The sequence below is a fragment of the Doryrhamphus excisus genome, chromosome 9 (assembly GCF_030265055.1).
Source record: "Doryrhamphus excisus isolate RoL2022-K1 chromosome 9, RoL_Dexc_1.0, whole genome shotgun sequence".
Classification (NCBI taxonomy): Eukaryota; Metazoa; Chordata; class Actinopteri; order Syngnathiformes; family Syngnathidae; genus Doryrhamphus; species Doryrhamphus excisus.
This window is the reverse complement of record NC_080474.1, coordinates 4,857,635-4,872,555: the sequence shown is the minus strand read 5'-3', so window position 1 is coordinate 4,872,555 and position 14,921 is coordinate 4,857,635. Positions and strand designations below refer to the sequence as shown.

Sequence of the window (14,921 nt, the reverse complement as noted above, 5' to 3'; positions counted from 1 at the left end):
TGTTGTCTTTACACTTGTATTACCTCATGTTGTAGATAAGCTTTATTAAGACATCTCATCCAGTAATATACTACTTGGTGCTTGCTTGGCGTAACAGCATGACAAATAATGAGTGGGACATTAAAAATACATGTAAATCAGCAGGAAATAGGTCATGAGGTCACTGCACCAACAGTACAAGTGACACTGAAAGAAAATGTCGTTCTCCCTTTGCAGGCTTAACAGGTTTCTATGTTCTAGGAAATTTTCTACAGCAACAGGTCTTAAAGTGAACTTACCTGGGGGCTGCCGGAGGTATACCTAGGCTGAATCAAGTATTTCACCCAAAAAATGAAAAACATGCATAAAAATATGACATATTGCAGCATGCCTTGCGGCACTTGTTTTGTAAAAAGTGGCGAAAGTCACGTATTTAAAGTTAAGAAGTTAAGGTAGTAGTTTTCACTGACTGCGAGCTCAGTGTCGGCAACCGCTTGCCCAATTAAAGAGCCTCTTTTTTTTAATGCAAGTTGAAGTGCCTTTATAGAACTACCAGAGCGCGCCGGCCACACTAACACGAAACTCAAAAGAAGAAGTCTCCACTCGCTTATTCAACATTAGTTAAAGAGAGTTCAATGTTGGCAAGACTGGAAGTTACTCCTGATGCAGACGTCTATGAGAATGTGACTTTTGGAAGACCCCAAGCTAATAAAAGGGGTGCACTTCATACTGAGGGAATTTAGCAAATTATGTTATGAAAGAGGTTACAGAATGTGGCGTCTGCAGTGATGCTGTTCTTGGTTTGTTGTGATGAAGAGAATGGAATTTACCAGTGAACCAGTTTACCTATCCTCACCTACGGTCATGAGCTTTGAGAATGGTTTTATTTCATTCGAACATACCTCAGATTAGATGCTCCGCAGATGCATCCCTGGGGGGGGGGGGGGTTCCAAAACCCCCAAATGTTGGACATTCCGTTCCGTTCATCCAGAAGAACAGAACATGTTAAGTCATATTTTGCTGCTGGCATATCATTTCTTTTGGGGTTCATTCCAACAGTTTTTAGTGGATTTGAAGCCAGGGTCTTGTGCAAGTTCTTCCACAGCTTTTGCCAGACCTTGGGCTTATACAAGGGGTGTATTTCACCCTGAAGGAATTGAACAAAACATGTTCTGAAAGAACAACTCAGGCCAAGTTGACTTTTTCTTGAGTGTAGTTGGAGTTCATTCATTTTCTACCGCTTTTCCTCACGAGGGCCCCGGGGGGGGGGACTGGAGCCTATCCCAGCTGTCTTTGGGCGAGAGGCGGGGTACACCCTGGACTGGTGGCCAGCTAATCACAGGGCACATATAGACAAACAACCATTCACACTCACATTCATACCTGTGGACAATTTGGAGTCACCAATTAACCTAGTACTCCGGTGCTGAACATGCAAACTCCACACAGAGATAGCCAAGGGTGGAATTGAACCCTGGTCTCCTAGCTGTGAGGTCTGCGTGCCAACCACTTGACCGCCATGCCGCCCTGAAAGATTAATTCCACAATATAATTTCCTCTTGTGGGGGTCCCAAAACCCCCAAAATGTTTTAGTCCAGAAGATCAAAATATGTGATTATGAATGTTACTGCTGGTTCATCATCTCTGTTCCAGTTGTCCGTTGGGTTTGAGGCTAGGGTTTTTCCCCAGCAAACTCATCCAAGCATACTTGAACCATATGAACCATACTTTCATGCAGTTTGATGCAATTGTTCAAACTATCTTGATAAGGTGGAAATCTTTGTCCTTCATCAGATTACTTGCAAATGAATTGAGTGTGTAATTTAGTGACTTTCGGACATGAGAGCTACTTTCGTGCCTGAGTAGTTGGCAACAGTGTCCTTCAGTCAGGCAGAAGGAGACATGTTTTAATTGAAATGATTTGGTGGAAATGACATTAAAGATGTGGCGCCATCCATCTGTCTCTCCGAAATGACTAATGTCCGATGAAAGCAGATATCACTTGTTACACAAGCGTCCTTGTTTCACGCCATCTACCTTTACCGTTCCCACGCTGCGGACAGAACATTTGGTTCTAGGGATTTGTGTTGGTTCTGATGGGCATTTGCGTAGGAGGTGCTTTGTTTTATGAAATCAACAACGAAATGCTTCAGCCACAAAGCAATGATGAGTTGCTGCGTGCTAAAGAGTTGTATTCGGAACTTCAAAGTTCAGAAAGTGTTTGGACTTTTCCATACGCAGATCTGTTATCCTAGATCACATTTGACACCATGGCACACGCTTGCCGCACGCTTTGATGAGTCAACAACGTCATAATCGTCACCACAGCTTTGTTGTGACACATTAGAGGCTGGCATCTCTGCAGGGGTGTCATAACAACTTGAGATTTTTTTTTTTTACTGATCTAATATGCATCCACCCGATTCTAACTCTGCATCCAGCACCTAAGCTCCAAAGGCTGACTAATGAAAGAGATGTCATCTCCTCTGGATAGTATTACAGAGTCAAGAGAGTCAAGGCTCCATAACTTTCACACATATATATATGTGAAAATCTATAAACACAAATAAAGAGGTCGGAATTCCAGTCCTGTGGGAGCTGAACAAATGTCTTGCAAGAAGAAGGATTTAGAATATCAACATTTTCCATTCAGTATGCATGGTTCTGTAAATCTGCAGATTTTTGGTAAAAAAAAAAATAAATTCTTCAGCTTTGATGCCACTTATCCTCAACAGGGTTGCAGATATGCTGGAGCCTATTTAGCTGACTTTGGACTGGCCAATCATAGGGCACATATAGACAAACAACCATTCACACTCTACAGGTTCTCTGGTTTCCTTCCACATTCCAAAAACATTCATTCATTCATTTTCTACCGCTTATCCTCATAAGGGTCACGTGGGTGCTGGAGCCTATCCCAGCTATCTTCGGGCGAGAGGCGGGGTACACCCTGGACTGGTGGCCAGCCAATCACATATAGGCACATATAGACAAACAACCATTCACACTCACATTCATACCTACGGACAATTTGGAGTCGCCAATTAACCTAGCATGTTTTTGGAATGTGGGAGGAAACCGGAGTACCCGGAGAAAACCCGGGGAGAACATGCAAACTCCACACAGAGATGGCAGAGGGTGGAATTGAACTTGGTCTCCTAGCTGTGAGGCCTGCGTGCTAACCACTCAGCCCTATAGTAGACAAAATAAGAGAAAATATTAGACATGCCCTCCTTGGGGAGCTGAGTGGAGGGGTAGACAGGAAGTGGCATCGGGTGTTCAGAATTGAGTTTGGGATTTACGTTAGGGATTATTGTGCCTGTTGTCAGATTATTCAAACCTGCAATTTAAGGCTGTTGTTACTGCAATCAAGTCTGGTGCGTGTGTATCTCACACCTAGTGACCAGTGTAGAATACTACATAACGTCTTTGAATGTCTTATATTTGTATTTTACTTACTTTACTACTTTACTTTAGCTATTTTCAACCACAAAAACAGCATAATTCAGTAATATATTCATGATTGTACTACTAAAACTCTCAATTTTCCCCCAATGCAGTGCTTCTCCAGCATAAAGATGCTAAAGTAACCCCCATTTTCAAGAACGCTATGGAGTTACTTTTTCTAACCTGAAGACAGGAGTGCCCCGTTGTGAATCATAAACATATTTCCATATGCCCAAGTCAAATGGAATGCCTCGCTCCCCTAGTGGATTTCTTATTGCACATTGCAAGACTCAGCTGCCTCAATTGATTGTTCACTAATATATTCACGACGTTGCTTTCATTTGTTCTAATCCTACATTTAATGGCATTTACTTGCTTTTTGTTATGTCTGAAATTACCTGGTCAAAGTAAAGGCAAAGTAAAAAAAAACACAACTCCCCCAGATTTGTATTATACTTTCCAAGGTCTGTTTATTTTCTTTGGTGGTTGAAATAAAATGTTTTATTCCTGTGGGTTATAAGACAACGGTGAAAACAGTCTTTCCTATATTCAGTCATGATTTAGTTTCGTTTCAGGTTTTGTTTTAGCCTGTGTTTGTTTGTTGGTTTTCAAAATAAGTTCTAAACGGATTTGGATGAAATTTTCAGGAATTTGAAAATGGTCGGAAAGGGGATATTGAAGAACTGATTCAATTTTGGGGGTGATCCGGATCATAGTCTGGATCCAGGATTTTTTTAAAGGATTGTTTAATATTGCGAGATAGATTGTTAAAAAAAAAATGGTCAGTGCGCTTGGTTAAAAAAATGCAGGACAAGCTTCCAACAGGTTCTAACAGTAAACCTCGGATATATCGGATTCAATTGTTCCCACTGGTTTTGTCTGATATTAGCGAAATCCGTTATATGCGTATACCGGAAAATGTCCGTTTTACGCATATATCGGATTTATATCCGGTATATGCGTAAATCGGATTTTATCCGTTATAAAAAGGCACTTCCTTGACTATGTTTCCACTGTACCTGGACGTGCAGGCAACGCTGCAAACACTGCAAATGACGTCGTATAGCGGCCTGTCACGATTCGGCGAATCGGAGCGCCACGATGCGGCCATCCGATATATGCGAGGGAAATTTAATTGAAATGCATTGGAACGGGACTGGAGATTTTGTCCGAAATAGGCGAAATCCGTTATAAAAAATCCGATATATGCAATGAATTTTTATTGGAAATGCATTACAGAAAAATTGGTTCTTTTTTATCTGTCCGTTGTGAGCGAATTTCCGATATATCCGAGTCCGATATATCTGAGGTTTACTGTATAAAATATCAAAGATGGACCAGAAAAGTGTAGGATTATTATTTTGGTGTGAAAAGTCTATAGTTCCTCATTTTATTACGTTATTCCTGTAAAATTATGAGTTTTTCTTGTTAGATTACAAGTTAGTTTGACTTCATTCTTGTAAAATTACTGGAGATTTTTATATTTTTGCTATTTTGTTTTTTCCCCCTGATATCTTGTTGAACTATATTTTCAAATTGAAATGGCCCCTGAGCCGGACTTTGGACACTCTTTGTCTAAATCTATCAATCCGTTATCATCAGAGGTTGACCTCAGCTTCCCAAACGGATTCCTTTTATTGTCTTGACGCTTCAAGCCTGCTCTACCGACAATGTTAATGTCAGTGGTGATGGCTATTCATACATGGACTTCTCTCACAGGAAACCGTGTACACATTTACACAGCAACCAGCTAACGGAACAGCAGCATGCTGTCCTGCTCGGAGACAGGCAGGTTGCCAACAAACGGCAGCCTGGGGATTTACTGTCAAGCACAGAATCCAGCCTGATATATTTGCTGATCAATGAATCGTTAATTCAGTTCACATCTGTGTTCACATTATCAGTAATTGGTTGCATTGAATGAGTGTAATCACACAGGAGCGTGAAACATATTTCACTTTAAATAATTTACATCTGCTGGCTGGTTGTCATATTTTTTCTGTTTCCATGGTGGCACTCGGGGAAATGGGCATCCTCAAATCATTCCTTGGCTGACAGCAATGTTTGTTGATAGCAACATCTCTGGAACTACCTGACATGAACAGACACAGAGGAGGGCTCTTGCTATTTCATTAAAAAGAGCTTCATGATTCTTCTGTACAGCAAGATGGTTTTGATGCCGGGCACCATGACAGCCTGTGGATGGCAGGGGGTGTCCCTCTCCTCGAGTCAGGCCCAAGCCCGACCGCATTATCAAGAGTCGAGCTGCACAGTCATTGGCTTGTTGCTGGTTCCCTAAACATTGTCCTTCTGATGGTTTGCTTGTTTGGCCTTTTCTTTGACTTCTTGCTCAGTCTGGCTCCCTCCAGTCCAGGGGTCTTTTCAGTTGTTTGCTAGTTCCACACCACATATCAAGCACATGGGTGGGTAAGCCAGTGTCATCCGAATTAAACACTATTTGCTTCTTTTTAGATTCATAGTTATGGACAGATTAGATCATGACAAAGTGTGTCATTATCACACTTCTTGTGCTCATCCAATCATCAGACAGGATGCATTGTAATGGTAATGGTTTAATTTCATTTGAACATGCATCAGATTACAATTGAATGCATCCCATAATCAGTTCCCAGTTCCACATGTCCAAAAGGAGTAGGAAGAAGCAAAGCTTATTAAATCCTACCCCTCCATCTGGTACTTTTACAATCAGTAACTGTTACATTTGTTCTCTTCCTGCTTTCCATAATACAGTTTTAAGGTTTGTTTTTGTTTTTTTGGGATCCATTCCCCGATATTTCACACTCATTCATTCATTTTCGACCGCTTATCAGGGTCACGGGATGCTGGAGACTATCCCAGCTGTCTTCGGGCGAGAGGCGGGGTTGTTCTCCCCGTGCGTGCATGGGTTTTCTACAGGTTCTCTGGTTTCCTCCCACATTCCAAAAATATTCATTCATTCATTTTCTACCACTTATCCTCACAAGGGTGACGTGGGTGCTGGAGCCTATCCCAGTTATCTTCGGGCAAGAGGCGGGGTACACCCTGGACTGGTGGCACAAACAACCATTCACACTCACATTCATACCTATGGACAATTTGGAGTCACCAATTAACCTAGCATGTTTTTGGAATGTGGGAGGAAACCGGAGTACCCGGAGAAAACCCACGCATGCACGGGGAGAACATGCAAACTCCACACAGAGATGGCCGAGGGTGGAATTGAACTTGTGTCTCCTAGCTGTGAGGCCTGCGCGCTAACCACTTGTCTTTCGTGCAGCTTTCCAAAAACATGCTAGGTTAATTGTCGACTCCAAATTGTCCATAGGTATGAATGTGAGTGTGAATGGTTGTTTGTCTATATGTGCCCTGTGATTGGCTGGCCACCAGTCCAAAGTCGGCTAAATAGGCTCCAGCATATCTGCAACGCTCGTGAAGATAACTGGCATCAAAGCTGAAGATGTGTGCTAACCACTCAACCGCCGTGCATCCCTCCTTCGCTTCAGTGTTAAAATAAATAAATAAATCACAGAGCTCGGCAAGGGTGCCACAACAAGGGGGCTGAAGAGCCGCAAGCGGCTCCGGAGCTACGGGTTGCCAACCACTGCTTGAGTGGGTGTGATTATTATATAATAAAATAATATATTATATAATATGATGGTATATAATTTCTTTTGAATGCAGTATCCAACCCCTTTTCCTATTGTGAGGTCTACCATGAGAGCTGATGGTCGCCACATTCCGGGCTTAGCGTGGTGCTGCACATTTCCCTTGGGAACTGAACCTGCCTTCCTCAGGGCCCCCTTCATTTTCTGGTAACAGTTTGGTCTGGGTGGTCTCCAGCTGATGTCGCTAGGGAAGTGGATTTTGGGGACTTTCTGATTGACAGCTCTGTTCCAACACCTCTGCCAGCTTCCTTTAGAGCCTTACTTACTGTTCCACTATTTCATCCTGCAACCTGCATGAGGAGATCAGAGGGTTGCAGGGTTGTTCACTTCTAAGACGTTGATGGAGGTTTTGAATGGTTCGAATGTTGTTATGAGAAAGCTGTCATGTCTCATGTGTGAAGAGAATGACTTACCTATAACTTGGTAATGGTAATTAATGGTAATGGTAATGGTTTTATTTCATTTTGAACATGCATCAGATTACAATTGAATGCATCACATAATCAGTTCACAGTTCCACATGTCCAAAAGGAGTAGGAAGAAGCAAAGCTTATTAGAGCCTACCCCTCCATCTGGTACTTTTGCAATCAATATCTGACGCTATTCGATATCTGACTGTTACAAATGTTTGTTCACTTCCTGCTTTCCATAATACAGTTTTTTTTAAATAATGTATGAGTTGATATGACCATACAATGACATAATGTAGCTAAGTAGCATAGAAATATCTGACGAAAAAGAGATAATAATACTGAAACTTTGTGAAAAGCAGTACTTGTCCCATTGCCAGAACATTTAGCCACAATCAGTAACTGTTACATTTGTTCACTTCCTGCTTTCCATAATACAGTTTTTTTTTTTTTTTAATACTGTACGAGTTGATATGACTATACAACGACATAATGTAGCTAAGTAGCAAAGAAATATCTGACGAAAAAGAGATAAAAATACTGAAGTTTTGTGAAAAGCAGTACTTGTTCCATTGCCAGAACGTTTAGCCACAACTGTACTTTCATTGAGTCGTTATTGTGTACCCCCCATTTCAGCTTTAATTACTTGACGTCCTCTGGTGCCACCCTTTGAGCAGCACTGGTTCGATACCGTACAGTAACAAGATAAGACCCCCAAACACAGCACCTTCAGTCATCAAATAACGCAAATATTTCAGTCAGCACACAAAGTACACAGCATGAGACTGGCCGGCGATGACTCTTCCTGTACTCACCATCATCCTTGAAGTATTGCATCCCTTTTTAGAACACTGTTCTTTCTGAATACTATTTTTAGATATTGGTTTCTATCTTTATCTCTAGTGGGCATGATACTGACATCTGAGTGAAGCTTCACTTCATGTAGACTGTATGTACTTTTGGGAATTGCTACAGAAATATTATGCCAAGTATGATGACCTGTTGAATATACAGTACACACACACACACATATATATATATATATATATATATATATATATATATATATATATATATATATATATATATATATATATATATATATATATATATATATATATATATATATATATATATATATATATATATATATATATATATATATATATATATATATATATATATATATATATATATATATATATATATATATATATATATATATATATATATATATATATATATATATATATATATATATATAGACACACAGCATGTTCCGGGGTGGGTAAAAAAAAATAAAAAATAGAACGAGACCACTGGGAATATTTTTGAGTTTCCAGATGGTCGCTTTGTGCCTCGCTCACAGGGAGTGAAGCCGGAAGATTGATGGAAAATGCATCAAAACACCTCCAAGTTAAGCTATTAAGCCAAACTGCATTTCTAATCACCGTTTCCCACTTCCTTATTAAGATTCATCCGGTATAATAAAATCAGAATTACATAATCTGGCACAAACCTTTCACAAAAACAACATTTACATAATAAAACATTTCATAACGCAGCTTTTAGTACATGCTCTGTGTGTGTTAACTAAATATTAAAACTGACTAACTAAATATATACTATGGCGCTACATATCATAGTAGAATATTATTATAATAGTATGTAACAGTGGTGTCTAAATGTTTCCAGTGAGGACCATATACTGATTAATGAGAGGATGCAAGAGCCACTTTGATATTTTGCGAAAAAGTTATATGCAGTCGTCCCTCATTTATCAGTTAATTGTTGTCATAAACAGAAAACTTGTTTATTACTTTCTAAATGTGGTTTTTAACAATATCATAGCCCTGTAGAGATGAAATAACAGGCTTATAATCATCTCTGCACTCTTGTTATTCGTTGTTTAGAACATGTTGCAGGGACTCGAACTGTTGCTAGTTAGCAAGCCAGCGAGCTAACCAGTTAGATTAAAATTTATTTCTTAATTTATTCATTCATTTTCTACCGCTTATCTTCCAGTCTGACAAATCCAACTATTGTCCAGGCTATCAAGGGCATGTGTTCAGAATATTATGATTTTTTTAAATAAAAAATAACTCAAATAATTCAATTCATATGTGATTAAAATGCATTATTTTTCATCCTAATAGTACAAGTTTATTCTTCCAAAATTGCAACTTTTTGCCCCCTGACTGAACAACTTAATATTTTCACTTTGGTTTCATAAAATTACAGCTGTTTCCATTTCTGCTCTTGTTTTTTTTTATTTTTTATTTTTTATTTTACAACTATTTCATAACTATTTCCATAATGTTTTGGCTTCATTATTGTAACATTATAACTTTTATCAATTTCCAAAAAAATTGTCAATTGCCATAAAATTTCCAACTTTTTCTCTTAATATTTGGACTATATTGTTCATTCATTCATTTATTTTCTACCGCTTACCCTCACGAGGGTCGCAGGGGTGCTGGACTGGAGCCTATCCCAGCTGTCTTCGGGCGAGGACTGGTGGCCAGCCAATCACAGGGCACATATAGACAAACAACCATTCACACTCACATTCATACCTATGGACAATTGGGAGTTGCTAATTAACCTAGCATGTTTTTGGAATGTGGGAGGAAACCGAAGTACCCGGAGAAAACCCACGCATCCACGGGGAGAACATGCAAACTCCACACAGTAGATTCATAGCCTGCAAATTCCTGGATTTTGGGTCCAAAAAATGATGCAACCATACACAGAGATGACCGAGGGTGGAATCGAACCCTGGTCTCCTAGCTGTGAGGTCTGTGCGCTAATCACTCGGCCGCTGTGCCGCCCTGAAAGATTAATTCCACAATAGAATTTCCACAATATAATTTTCCAATATAATTTCCTACTGTGGGGTCACAAAACCCCCAAAAAGTTTGCTCCAGAAGATCAAAATATGTGATTATGAATGTCACTGCTGGTTCATCATCTCTCATCACCCACGCATGCACGGGGAGAACATGCAAACTCCACACAGATATGGCTGAAGGTGGAATTGAACTCGTATCTCCTAGCTGTGACCTTGCCTTTTGGTGATAAATGACATTTTTACAACGTGTAAAGCATCTAGTACATTTAGTATTGGATACATTAATGTTATTGCAATGAGTTGTTTTAGTGTAAGCTCTTTATCTACTCAAAGATTTGTAGATTCAAGCTAAAACTTCATCTGCAAGACACATTTTTTTCAATAGAACATCGATGGAAGGTTTTATGTGTTTAGCAGTTTCCGTCAAGAGGACACAGATGCACTGAAGCAAGGCCAAACTATTATCTCTGCTATTACTACATGGAAGCCAAGTAGACTGTTGGGAGGCAACCAAAGTGCCCAGAGAATACCCAAGCAAACACGAGGACATGTTGTCCAGAGTTTGGCTTCTCTGTAGGAGGGGTGCAAGTACTTAACACAGGTAGGATAACGTACACACTATAGGTTTTTTTTTTATTGTATTTGCATTTTACAGTACTTAACTGTTTGGTTTTGGACCAATTAAGTACAGCGGAACCTAAGATATCGTGCAGCCCGGGATTATGTGGTTTATGTTGACAATTTACACAAAAACATAAACATTTCCCGGTAACAACAGCCACAATATGGAACACGTCTTGTGTTATTATTTAAGACTACAACACTGTTGATCATGACGTCGTATTAAATCAGTTTTATAAAATTGGGCGATCTGACTGGATGGTTTTATCTGTAACTTTAACTGAAGGAGTACCCCAAGGTTCTGTTCTAAGTCCGTTGCTGTTTTCCATTTATGTGTACAGTCTTAATATGTCAAAATATGTTCAGTGCCTTTTTTAATTTTTATACAAATCATTATATATTCTTCCTCTACTTCAATTGACCAAGCCTTTGAACAAATAGTCTTCATTTGATACTGTTCAGTACATCTTAATCAAGCTAGTGCTAAGTGCAGACTAAAAATTTTTGCTTTTCTCCGATGGAAAATGGTTACCCTGTGAGCTCCCTAAAATCAAAACGGCTGAAAGGAAAGAAGTTCAAATGGTCCGATCGTAGTACTAAAACCCGTCGTTCACATCTTGTATGAAAAGTGAAGCCAAAACCTTTTTCTTCATAAATAAATCCTGCTTCTCATATTATACACGGAAGCCTTTTATTTCTGCTTCTTTCTTACCTATTTATGAAAGTGTCAGAACATCTTCTACAAAAGCTTGACACTGTTTACCAATCTGTTCGACCCTTTATGAGTGACTGTGGAAATGGTGTTCACCATCGTACATTGTATGCTGGAGCTGCATGTTCGCAGATGGACTCATTGGTAGACTTTCATTTATAAATGTGTTCTTGGGGTCCTACCATCTTACCCTCCTGCACGTACATGAATAAATACGAGGGATGATCTGGATACTCGTTATAAACAAGTAAATTTTTTCCAGATACAAGTATAAAACTAGTACATCTCGTAAGTAGCCGTATTTATGGTTAAAGAAAATGCTCACTCTTCACGCTCTGTGATTGGCCAGTCACACCCGCCCCTTTTTTTTTTTTTTCTATACTTGTCTATTTTGGTTTGAATCGTTACTTGGTAAACTTGTTCCGCTGAGCGCTATGCAGACAGTCAACAACTCAATTGGGGTAGCATTTTGTAAATTTTCAGTTATCAGTACACAGACTGTGGTAACGGTAACCTGCATTGAATGGCCACAACATTAGGTACATTTGCACAGTAACACAAGAATGGCGTCAAGGATTCTGCAAGTATGGCTGACTTAAGCGTGCTAAAATATTACACATATCTCAATGTGTAATATGCACCTTGAAATCTTAAACTTGTTTCAAAATGTACACGGTGCATTTGACAAGACAGCTATTTTTTTTGTGTTGTATGGAGTTTGCATGTTCTCCCCGTGCATGCGTGGGTTTTCTCCGGTTACTCCGGTTTTCCTCCCACATTCCAAAAACATGCTAGGTTAATTGGCGACTCCAAATTGTCCATAGGTATGAATGTGAGTGTGAATGGTTGTTTGTCTATATGTCCCCTGTGATTGGCTGGCAACCAGTCCAGGGTGTACCCCGCCTCTCGCCTGAAGACAGCTGAGATAGGCTCCAGCAACCCTCGTGAGGATAAGCAGTAGAAAATGAATAATTGAATGTATCTTGTAACAGGTTCTCCTCCCATTCTGTGTGGAAGTGGTACATTTTTGACTTCTAATTTGTCAGTTTTTTCCCACTCCATTTGAAACCCTTTCATGAGTTGAGAAGGAATAAATTCATACATACACTATGTGAGTCTAAAGCCTTGTTTGTCCCTACAGTGGTACTCATTTTTGCATGCCAGTGCATAAACAGGTTATACTGCATTCCAATGTGCAAAGAATATTTTATATATATATGTTCCAAATTTGTGGCACACATAACTTCTGTGAACTTGTCCACCATTTCCACCATCTCTTGGAGCAAGTTGTAGAAAATTCTCAAATAATTTTCTGTAGCGTCTTGGATCTTCCTAGTGATTTAATAAGTGATCACGATGCCCAAAGCGATGCCTTCTAGTCAGCAATTCACTCCCTTCTCTCTTTGAGTCTCTTTTTTTCTATTTTATTGCCTCCTTCCTACACTTTGCACATTCTCTACCTGCAGCTGCAAGAAAATATAGACGTACCTTTCTTTATTGCAAGAGCTTCTTCTCTGGAGTTCAACATGAGGATTTTCCGTGGCGAATTGCATGCCAAGCGTGTAATTAATCCGTAAATAGAACGCAAACAGTGCACAAAATAGTCTTCAGACTTTTTAGGATGTTAAATAATAAATAAATAAGTAAATCTTCAAAATACAGTATATTAATTATAAATCACGTTCTTTTGTGGTTAAAAAAAATTATACTTCAGGAAATTTGACATATTTTTTGCCTAATTTAACAATTTTCAAGCATAAAATGGCTATATTAACTATAATACAATTACCATCATCCCTCACTATTGACCTGGCCTGTTGATAGAAATCAACAAAAATCCATATTTTAAGCAAATTGCACTTATTCATAGCCTATATTAGGATAAAAATGGCAAAATGAACAAGTCAAAAATACAAGGCAGAAGAATGTAGTGAATGTATCACATTGGCCACGAGGTGTCATTTTTTTCAGTGAGGCAAGTAAGTGTTCCCCGGGGAACACATTTACTGTAACACTGCTTGAGCAGGCGTTTTAGTTACATCTTAAACGCCTTTTGAGATTTACTCTTATTTTGTTTACAATATTGGGTAATGCGAGTGTAAAGTCATTACAAGACATTGTATAATGTACAGTGTTCCCTCGTTTATTGCAGGGGAGAGGTTCCAAAAATTCCCCACAACAAGTAAAAGTAGCAAAAGTGTATTTGTTTACTATCATTGTGTATATTTTAACACAGTAAAACCCCTCACCATACACTGATTATATCTACTATATTAGGTAATACAAATGTAATGGTTGACTATATGGGTTAATCCTATAATGTTAATCCTACTTCACTGAAATTCACTTATCACGGTAGGGTCTGGAACCAAATACCCACGATAAATGAGGGACAATTGTAAGACATTAAGAAGGCGCATTCAATAATGTTAATCCTACTTCACTGAAATTCACTTATCACGGTAGGGTCTGGAACCAAATACTCACGATAAATGAGGGACAATTGTAAGACATTAAGAAGACGCAATCAAATTTACACACATTTAAGACAAGCATGTCTTAAATGTCTTAGTATTATGTTTTTTATATTATGTAACGGGGGTGTAAGGTGACTGTAGGGGTGTTATTTCATGTCTAGAGGGCTCTAAAAATGTTGGGATAGTATTTAGAACGTCGCACACAGGTTTTGTATGTTCTATAAAACTATTCCTTTTTAGAAGAAGTAATACTACTGAAAATTCACCTATCACGGTTGGGTCTGTAACAGTGATAAGCGAGGGATTATAGTCCTCACAATATCGCTCCCTCGCTGTGTCACCTTTTTCAGAAATTAAAAAAATACTGTCTGCGTATTTATACATATAAGCGTATTTAAGTCTGAAATACAAGTCACGGTGGTTGAGTGGTTAGCATGCAGACCTCACAGCTAGGAGACCCGAGTTCAATTCCATCTCTGTGTGGAGTTGCGTGGGTTTTTTCCGGGTTCCTCCCACATTCCAAAAACATGCTAGGTTAATTGCCGACTCCAAATTGTCCATAGGTATGAATGTGAGTGTGAATGGTTTGTCTATATGTGCCCTGTGATTGGCTGGCCACCAGTCCAGGGTGTACCCCGCCTCTCTCTCTCTCGCCCGAAGACAGCTGGGATAGGCTCCAGCACCCCCCTCTGCAACCCTCGTGAGGATAAGTGATAGAAAATGAATGTATCTTGCACTCATGTAGCCACGGAAGCAGAA

At 39.3% G+C, this 14,921-nt stretch overlaps 1 protein-coding gene across 4 annotated transcripts in view; it reads left to right on the top strand.

Annotated features, from left to right (window-relative positions):
* The window catches only part of htr1fa (5-hydroxytryptamine (serotonin) receptor 1Fa), a 67,776-nt gene that overhangs the window by 18,186 nt on the left and 34,669 nt on the right, over window positions 1–14,921 (top strand). The window contains exon 5 of one of the 4 annotated variants that reach the window (XR_009131697.1): window positions 5,146–5,283. The exons of the other annotated variants lie outside the window; for them this stretch is intronic. The gene's annotated coding sequence lies outside the window, so the exon portion shown is untranslated. Of the gene's footprint in view, window positions 1–5,145; window positions 5,284–14,921 lie in introns of those variants that run through there. 4 annotated transcript variants of the gene reach the window in all.